The following is a 10474-nucleotide window of genomic DNA, read 5'->3' as shown; positions in this document are numbered from 1 at the left end:
AGTTTGATATCCAGAGAATCTGTATCTTTTACTTCTCCTTTGAAACACTGCTATGGATTTATTGACTTTTCCGGTGGTGGTTTCATTGTGCTCTGCTCTCATTCTTAATACTTCTGTTTCTATATTTTAGTTTCTATATTTATTCTTGCCAGAAAAGGGGACGAAAATCAATAATAGAAAAACAATGTCTTATGAACAATGTTCTATAAAAAAATTATCAAACTTACTTTTGCTAAAACATAGTTGGAGAAGATGAAAACTTAGAGCATTTTGTAAAAGTCCTTGATGCAGGTGCATTAGACATTAGGCGGCTGGAGATTTGTGTATTATGGAAGTCCTGTTAACAAGAATACATAGACAAATTTCAAAAGTTTACATTTTTAGGACTTTGTAAATGTTAACATGATTCTCAAATATCAAAATGAGTTGTTCTAAAAAAAAGCTTTGTCAGCTGTTCATATTGGATCCAAAACATATGTTATGGGCCTCTGGTAGCATCCATTTGGAAGCAAACAAGAATCCTCCCTATTTTTTGTAAAAATGTTGAGGTGGAAAGGTAGAACCATGCTTCCTTGCTAGAGATTCCACCTTACAGAAAACATTGTGTTAACTGATTTTGGCAGCAGACAGTGTAACTTTCTTAGTCATAACAAGCTGAATATTTCCTAACTGTCTGAAAATAATATTGAAGAATTCTGTGCTTTGCAGTCTCATGTAGCCACACATATTTAAGTCCCTGAAATTTCAGTGGAACTTGTTTTGTTATAAATAGCAGTGGAATGTAGATGCACAATTCTAATAACTATATGTATTCAGAAGTCAGATGCACATATTTCAATGGAATCTGTAGCCTGGTCTTGACTTCTGGTGGAGGCATGGCGAGCTAAATGTGTCTCCATGGAGAATGGAGATGATGACTGTGGCAAAGACCGAAGAAACGGTGAGTATACTAGTTCTTTGGAACCTCTCTGGACAAGGAGAGGATGGGAGATCACCCACATGCTCTGGAGGGCTGCTCCTCACGAGGAGACCACAGGACAGCGGTCTCCCGCAGGTTCGAATGCTAGGAGATGAACGAATCAATCATCAAGCTCACAACCACAGTGGAGCCTTTTAAAGGGCACTAGGTTTGCTAACCTCCTCATTCTAATCACTTTAGGAAATTGCTTATCTAACCATATTAAAGGTATTAGAGATCTTCTGAATGACAAATTTAAAAAGCCACTAGGTGAGTCTATCTTCACTGCTGAACAAAAGAAAAATTAACTATAAGTTTAAGAACTTAAAGAATTTGAAATAAATGGCAAAATGCTAAATAAGATTTTGAACCAAGAAAGTTATAAATGAATTAAGGGTCCAGACAAATTTGGAATATTGAAATGTTTCCTGTAAAATTTTGGGACTAGCTATATAAAATAAACAACTTTTTGTGGGAACCAAAATTATTTTGTCTACTGTAAGTCATAACAGAGATTAGAGACTTTATGATTCAAATTGGACACTAGAGGGGACTAAAGATTCCAGGCAAAAAGCAAAAAAAGCCTGCCTTTGGTTTTGATTAGAATTGGGATCTATAGTATAAAACAAAACACTATAACATTTGAAATATTAAAGGAGATCTTTGAAGAATGGGGCTAGAAGGTAGTAGCCACAATATCAACAATATCATTAACAATGTCTGCTTCTATGGATAGACTATGTCTAAAGGATGTTAATGAAGGAGTGCCAGATGTGAAACAAATCTTGCTAGATGCAGAAATAGTAGAATCAGAAATATTGGATTAAAAAAAAGTGGATTTCAATGCAGAAAAGGCATTTAAAGTGGTAATACAAGTGGCAGGCTAAGAGAATTACCCAGATAAGGACTCTTTACTGGATATACAAAAGCTGGCTGAAGTTTTAAAAGTAAAGGGGAATACAAATGATAAATCAAGAGAATGACCTGCATAATTTTTTTATTGGGTTTATAAAAGAGGCTTGTTAAAGCCTCGAAGAAGCCTATGCGATGGGACAAAGAAGAATTGAAGAGAGATCAAATCCTACAACAGTATTTGAATGAACTAAAGAGTAAGATTTTCAGAAGTAAAAGGAAGGAATATAAAGTTGGTTTATTTGATCAAGGTTAAAATGAGACATGTTTTTATGAAATTCTGGCAACCCTTTATGGACTTTTTGCTGACATCAGGACTGAAAAGTTGATGTCTTAAGGATCTCCTTATAGATAAGGGATGGGTTATGGGAAGAAGAGATATCTATTTGTAACCTTATAGGGGCTTACCCCTATAAAGAGTTTATCCCTACAAGAGCTACCAAACTTGTTTATACTTCTTGTGATAAAGACTGGAAGTGACTTCTTTATATATTTTTCTTTTTCTTTATTTCTTTTTTTAATTTTTCCTTCCATTTTTTACTCTTTCCTTTCTCTCTCTAAGTTTAGTTTGTATTAGTTTTTATTACTGTAATTAAAATCTTCAATAAAAATTATATATAAAAAAAGGAATTTGAAGCCTGGTCTTGCATGTATTTACTTGGAAATAAAAAGCCTGATTTTACATATGCTTATATAGAAGCAATTGTTTTGTTCAGCGGAATTCTTCAGGAACAGAAATGCGGTTTTTAGGGGTTTTTTTGCAAAAGATCTTTGTCCAGCCACTTGTATGGAAATAAAATATATTATAATGAGGATTAGATGGCAAAGGCTTTAAGAGTAACCTGGCTGTGTATGATCTCAGTTCTAAGTGTATAAATTCTTCAATCTTTTGCAGCTTTTTTGTCACTGATAGTACTTTTACCAGTATATATTGTAGCATTGGGTATGGTATAGTGGATAGAACCTTGAACTTAAATTGGAAATCCCTGAATTCAAATATCTACTCAGCCATAAATCTTTATGGGTGATTTTTAGCTGGTCCCTATTTCTCAGTCTGTTTTACCTTTACCAGTCCTGTTTTAGCTTTGTTTTTGGATTAATATGAATTGTTATCCTTAACTGCTTTGAGGATGAATAAGACTTGTAGAATGCCATGGGCCCACTTTTATTAAAAGCTGTTGGTTATGTACCTCTTCAGAAATAAGAATCACTCTCTGCATCAGACAACAGGACTACCAAATCCAGATTTCTGTTCCCATGGTGGTCAACTAGATGGCTATTGGAAGTTCATGAGGATAACAGTATTCTTCCCCAGCAGTTAGTGTTAACAAGTACGCCATGTCTGATATTAGAGGAAAAACAAAGCCACTATAAATAGCTATTTTGATAAATTTATCTGCCATTAGTTCATCAAATCCTCTCTTAAAGCCAGCCAAGGTTGCAGTTATTTCTGTAGTTTAACTGTACACTGGGAAGTATTTTTCATGTCAGTGTCATGCTGTTCTTCAATTTTTTACCTATTCTGTCCACCTGTTTTAGTATTTTATAGATCTGTAGGTTTGCTTCAAACAGCCAGAAGATAAGAATCTCCCCAGGCGTTTTTTTGTTATCCAGATGCTTCCAGCGGCATTCTCAAATCCAGCCTAGGTTCAGAATTGTGCATTATCTTTTGGCAACCATGATCAAATAGTACAGGAAGCGGTCTTTGCATTTGCACCTGTTACCATTCCCTGCACAGTTCCTGAGAATGCAAATATCACGTGCTGCACATTTATGCCAGATCACACTTCGGTTAAGTGACAAAAGATGCGGGTGGATTCACTTCATCACAGTTGACCTTCTGAAAAGACCTTCTGGCCAGTTGCTCTTTGTAGCAAGAGCAAGGACAGGCTGTTTCAGTCTGTGCCTGGCACCAGCTGAACCTAAAAGAATTCAGAGCATGCAGCCACATCAACAGAGAGCCCAATTGTTGAAATGCTGGTGAAGTTTCTGTATAGCCACATTGTTTTTAAATCTTGGCTCCAGGCTCAACTGCCATAATAAATTCTGAGTTGATGTAGCTCAATGATAAAACACTCTCAGAACTCTAACTGCTGAAATCATGAAATAAACTTGGTTGCTACAAGTGATTAGTTTCACATTTCTTGACAGTTAGATACTGCTTTACACTGACCAGATCCAGTGTAAAGTTGGTGCTGACCAAGCAAAACGACCTATCTATACAACATACCATGATTTAAGTGGGCTCCTTGACCCATTTGCATCTAGTATTAATTTGCTATTGCGGTGAGTATTCTGGTCTTAGAGTCATGTCATGGAAGCACCTAATGAAAAATAGCTTTTTTCAAACAAGATGCCAAGCATACAGAATACTATGCTGATATATTTCTTGTACACAATGTTCTATTTCAGTTGACATAAAATCCTGTACATTTGATCAAAGGCATACTTCCTTATAGATGTGGCATCTCTAAAAGTCTCAGTATGAGGATATAGGCATCAATCTGGCTGTCAGCACCTCTCTCTGTGTACCAAGCTCTGCCCTATCCGATTTCAGGGTTTTTTTTTAAAAGAAAGATTCAATGTAAAAAATAAATGGGAAACTAATGATTGCGCAGCAAGGCAGTAACTCAAGCATAATTTGTATTTTCAACAATTCCTTTAGGTCTTACATAGTGCTCAGAGGCACTCATAAAATAAAGTGATAGATAATTTCAGCCTGATGCTTTGTTTGAAAGTGAGCCCACCTACCCAGAAAAAAGACAACATTAACTAAGAGTGGATGGCTTAGTATAGAGTAACCTCACCAGTTTGCTTTCTGGTGGATTTGCTTTCTGGTGGATTCTGGTGTTTTGTGATTAACAGCCATTATGGTAGCCATTCTGTGAGAGATTCCTCATTAATCCATGGTTATTTTAACCATAGTTTGTTGAAAAATCCATAATGGCTGGGTTCATACTGGCTGACAAATAGTAATGCCTGAGTTTACATTATAGGCTAAACCAAAGCCAGATAAGCCATGCTATAGATTGGCATTATGCAAAATCCTGGCCTGTGCATAGCTAGATTCAAAGTCAGTCAATAGATGGACTAAGTAGACCGTAAGCAATCCAGGAGCGGTTGTGCCTGTGTTTTCTCACTTCTGCTATTTGAAAAGGCAGGCGTTTTGTTTGCCATTTCTAACCTATTATGGGAGTTGTTTACCTTAGTTTGATTCTGAATGCTGCTGGCATCCCGCAGCTTTTGGAATCTCCAAACCTAGTCTTAACATGATTTCACCCTTCCCAATATTATTCTGCAGAGTAAAATGCCTTTGAAAATCTCCCTCTACCTTCTTTGCTAGCTTCAAGTAATGAGATTCATGACTAATTTAAAAATACTTTGGATTTTTAATGGATAGTTAAACTGGGCTTTGCTACCACCAGGTGCAACGAGAAACACCAATTTAGATGGTTTTGATGGGATTAGAAATAGACATGCGCAGGTGGTTATCAGTGCCTATTAGGCTTTATGATTATTTAGTACCAGTTTACTACTTTAGTAGCATGTGTTAAATACTACATGCTAGAAAACAACAAGTGAAGAGGGAAATCACTTCCTTTCTGCATTTGCAAACTTCCTGAATGCGTCTGGTTGGCCACAATCTGATACTGAGGGCTGGACTAGAAATGCTGTTGGTCTGATCCAGTATGACTCTTTTTTATCTTATTTTGAAGACAGTGGGCATTCAGCCAATTCAAAAAGGCCAAGCGAGCCTTGTAAGGCCAGGTGGAGAAGAGCAGTGCTATCCATGTGAAAAGGCTGTTCTGTCTACAGAACTCTGGTTCACGGAGATAAACATATTCTGAAGCCTGGCCAAGGTTTAGCTCACTTCAACAGGTTTGCCCATCTCCTCAGCCACCATGAAGGGTCAGACTAGAAATTTGCTTTTAAAATGAAAAACTTTCTATCTGTCATAGCCTGGAGACAAAAAGTTGTCTAAGATATTTTTCATAGAGACAGGATCGGAGTGTTTCAGCCTGAACCCTGACAATGAATTGCTATCTGACTTTGGCTGACTTGTAGACAAGTTTTCCATCTCTAACTTCAGACTTGTTTGCATTGGTGGCAACTCTCACCTGATAATTATGAAATACACAATACACTGTAATAATTCTGGCAATATTTCACAGAGCACAGCATATAGATTAGATGAGTATGGGGGGAGCAGAGGAATGCACAGGGCTTTGAAGCCTATTGTATGAATGTTTATCATCCGTTTTTGTTTTTCCAAGATTAGCGCAAGCCAAAAGAAATGGTGTGCTCTGTGCTACCATGCTCTTCGCACATCTCATCTCAAAATTATGCAGCATATGTTGTGTGTCTGAATAATATCCTTGATCAAACCTTGATCTTATTACAAACAGATTAAAAGTAAAGAGATAAAGTGAAGAACTTTCATTTTGTGTGATTTCCAGCATCTTCAGATAGTTAGGGAAAAAGACCATGCAGTGCTGCTTCTTCTGATTGGCTGCCTTTTCTTCCTTGTTAATGCTTTGCTCTTAGGGATTTATTTTTTTAATACCTCAATAAAACGGTACGCTTTCATGATAACTGAAAATAGATGAACTTCTTTTTCCCTCCTCCCAGCCATTTGTCATGTTCTTTTCCTGCCCAGCCCTAAAGTACAGCTGCAGCTGGAAAACATGTCTGCATTCAGTTTCTTCGTTTGCTGTTTTCCCATGCTCAGCATCAGAAGAGTTCACACCCTACAGCAACAGTTTAAGAAGTTTCATGGCTGAACAAAACCGAAACTGTCAATAAATGTTAATAACCTAATCAAAAATTATATGAATTAGCATACAGTAAGATTTAAAAATCGAGTCGTGATTTAGACAAAGGCCTAATGATAAAGGAATTTTATCCCACTACTGTAGCAGGGGAAAATAATATTACCAAAATTTACAGGCAGACCTGGGAGAGTGGGAACTTGACCGCCTCTAATCCACACTCAGGCAGCCTGTAGACATCTTAAGCAGCAGGAGCAGCCATTACAGCTGGAGGACCCCATGAATGGAAGTGAATCAGGAAGACGCTGTTTCCTCACTAATGAATTAAAGCGTCTTCCAACATTGGTCGATTCTTGCAGAGGTAGCTCTGCAGCTCTGTCCTAAGAGCTGTCCTAAATCCTGTTATTTCAGTACAATGATGTTACAAGTGGGGATCCTGCCAAAGGACAGCTTCCTGCCCTTACAGAATTCATAGCTAGATGGTACAGCAGGACTATGAGCTCAGGCAATGCAGCTCCGTGCCCTCCAAGGTCCCTCTCAATGCTCCTCGTTCTTAGGAAAGATCTACATGAAGAAGCTAAGAAAGGTCCTTCTGTGGAGTGTTTGGAATATGGAAACCAACTCCTGAGCTGAGGAAGCCACAAACTCTGAAAACATATGACAACTGCAAGCCTAACCAGAGCAAAGGGAAAAGCTCCTGCCATGGTCACAGCACAACATCTGCAACAACACCCTACAGAAGCTTGCGATATTCCGAATTCTTCAGAATATTATTTCTATTGTTTGGACCTTAGATGCCACCTGAAGCCATTCTATCTGATGGCTTTACAAGCTATTGCAATATTTGTAGCCGCTCCTGTAAAAATGGTTAATTGTAGCACTGCAAGGCAATTGATAGTTGAGAGCCAAACATTTCTGTGTGCATATGTAAAGGTAAAGTTGATGCTTTGCTTTGGCTAGAACAGCTCTAACAAAAATCACACCCATCCACAGCTACCTTGTGGAACTCATAATTCCAGTCTTCCTTGTTTGACTAGTCTATGCAGTTTGATAGTTTCAGGTAAAGTGTTTGATGTCCCAAACCACACAGAATTGCTACCACACTTTTATGGAAACTTTGGTGTAATTCTGTCCACCAGAGTCATGATAATGTATTGTTATTTGCTAATTTTTTTAAAACACACCTTCACTTTTAATGGGTTACAGTGACACTTATAATGAAGTCCCTGCTTTGAACAACACCCCCCCCACCTCCTTTTCAGTTGGTCCTGAGATACTCTCATCCTTGACATCCCAATACTGAACTTTTATACTGGAGGAAAAGCCTTCATAATACAGTGATTATTGGAGGAGACAAGGGATTACTACAAGGCAGTGCTTATTAAGAACCTTCCTTCCTGCCTCCACAATTTTCAGATGCAGGATATTCCTTCTTTCCTTCCTCCAGATCTATTATCTCTACAGGCTGGATCCTCAACCCTTTGTTCTTTTCCTTCTTGTCCAGCTGCCCTCCCACCCTTCCTGTTACAGATAGGCTGCTTTTCAGCCTCTTTCTTCTTTCCTGCTGAAAACAACACTAAGGCAACCAGTAACAACCCCCAAACCAATTCAAAACTTTCTAAGGCAAAGAAGAAGGCTTGCACAGAGCCTATACTGGGCTCAATCCCTTCCACAAAGCCTGCAGCAGCCCCATTGTCCTGTTAGCCCCTCCTGATTGCTCATTGCTATTCTCCAGTACTATTTAAATGCTGTTTCCTCAATGATTGCTAGATTCCCCTCTAATTTCTGTTGCCCATTCCTCTATTGAGTGCTTTATGTGAGAAAACCAGAACAGACAGTCAAGAGTGGATGGATACTAAATAAATGTAGACTGGATATAAGCATGTATGAGCAATGCAAAGGAAACCTGTTGAGGAGGTTTGGTCATATAGAGACTAAATGAGAATCAAATTCAGAAACTAGAAACCTAGAGCCTGAGTTCTAGGCCTCCCTTAGGGGAAGACAGCTGGGTGACTTTGGGCTCATCACTCTCTCCCAACCTAACCCCCTCACAAGGTTGTTGTTGTGGGGGAAATAGGAGGTGGGGTCATTAAGTATATTTGCCACCTTGAGTGTGTGTGTGTGTGTGATCAGTGTCTGCAGCAAAATTTCACAACTGACTGTAAGTAGTGTCATGACTGAGTTGGCAAAAGTATTTATTGGAAACTTTGCCAGAGGTTTGGATTTGAATGTCACAAGAACAGCTGGGACCATTAGGTTGAGAAGGTTTTGGAAGATGAGCAGGTTAAGATCTTATGGGACTTTAAAATCCAAACAGACAGGCATCTTGTTCATAACGTGCCTGATATAACAGTCATTGAAAAGAAGTAAGTCTGGTTCATTGATGTTGCTATACCGGGTGATGCGAGGATTAAGAAAAAGCAATCTGAAAAAATTATGAAATACCGGGACTTGCAGATCGAATTTGAATGCTTGTGGAAAAAGAAATCCGCGGTTATACCAATTGTGACTGGAGTCCTTGGAGCAATACCTAAAAGACTCCCTCAATATTTGGAAATTTTGAATTTATTGGACCTGAACACCCTAATTTTACAAAAAAGATACTCTGCTTGGAACTGCCTATATCCTCAGACGTCACCTTAATAATTCTTAGGTCCTTGGTTAGGACTTGAATTATTTTCACCAGTCTTTGACTGTGAACCTAATTGTAGATTACCCATAACAACAACAATAAATTGCATATAGGAAGGAAGGGGAAGAATGAGGAAATCACAGTTCAATTAATTGCAAAAGGCAGCTTTACTTGGAACAGCTTACATCCTGTGACGATACCTTGAACACCATCAAACAACAACATCTGCCTATCCCAGGTCCTTGGGGAGGACTCGATAGGTGAATAAAAATGCCAAATCCAGTCTAAACAGCTGGCTGACTGTGCGACCAACAATAATAATAAATTGCATGTAGGAAGGAAGGGGAAGAACGAGGAAATCATAGTTTGATGATATTGGGAAGATCCTGAAAAAACAGTGAGCTATTTAAAGAACAAAAGGCTTTGTATAAATCTGAATGGATGTGATGGCAGCAAAGATGGTTATAGGTATTTGCTATTGTTGAAATCCATATTTGCTCTATATGTGTAATTTTTTAATACTATTTAATATGCCAGTTCCTCTTGGAGACTTCCTGAAGGACAACCTACAGAATTAATAATAGGGACATCTGTTGTGGGGGGGGGGGAGATGCCAAAAAAAATCAAGATGGTGACTATATCTATGCAATCAAAGCCTCAGCTCTTTATGTGTGACATGTGTGGGGCATGTAAAAAAGCCATGACCACCATCTTGATTATTTTGACACCCTTCCCTGCATTCAGCTCTGATTAATATGATTGATACGTTTTTGAATCCATGCCATACAGTTGTGCTTAAAATATGGTAAAATGTGACCACACAGATTAGGGAACACCTGCAGAGGTATGCAAGCTTTTGGGGCAACTGAGTATCCCTTGATATTAAAGGGTTTACAAAAGTGTGCATTTCAAAAGGTGGGCAAGGGCAGAGGAAAGTTGCATTTTAATTATAATTAAATGCCTTAGTAGGCACACAAGTAATTATATATTTGTATTATATGATAGGGCTGCATCCAAAACATTAGAGGGTGCACATATTAGGTACCCCTGGATCTAGGGCGAAGAAAGCTTTGGAACCAATTCTGCAATTTGAATTTATAAATAGTAGTAATTTCCTTACTGCTCTTTTCATTCCCAAATCCTCAACAGCTGGGCATTTCCACCTGGGGAATTCTGTAACAGTTTGAAATACGGTTTAAAAAG

This window comes from Python bivittatus, unplaced genomic scaffold (genome assembly GCF_059951505.1).
Source record: "Python bivittatus isolate LINGU-HERP-01145 unplaced genomic scaffold, Pbiv_v1 ctg000330_np1212, whole genome shotgun sequence".
Classification (NCBI taxonomy): Eukaryota; Metazoa; Chordata; class Lepidosauria; order Squamata; family Pythonidae; genus Python; species Python bivittatus.
The sequence above is the reverse complement of the archived record's forward strand: the minus strand, read 5'-3'. Positions refer to the sequence as shown.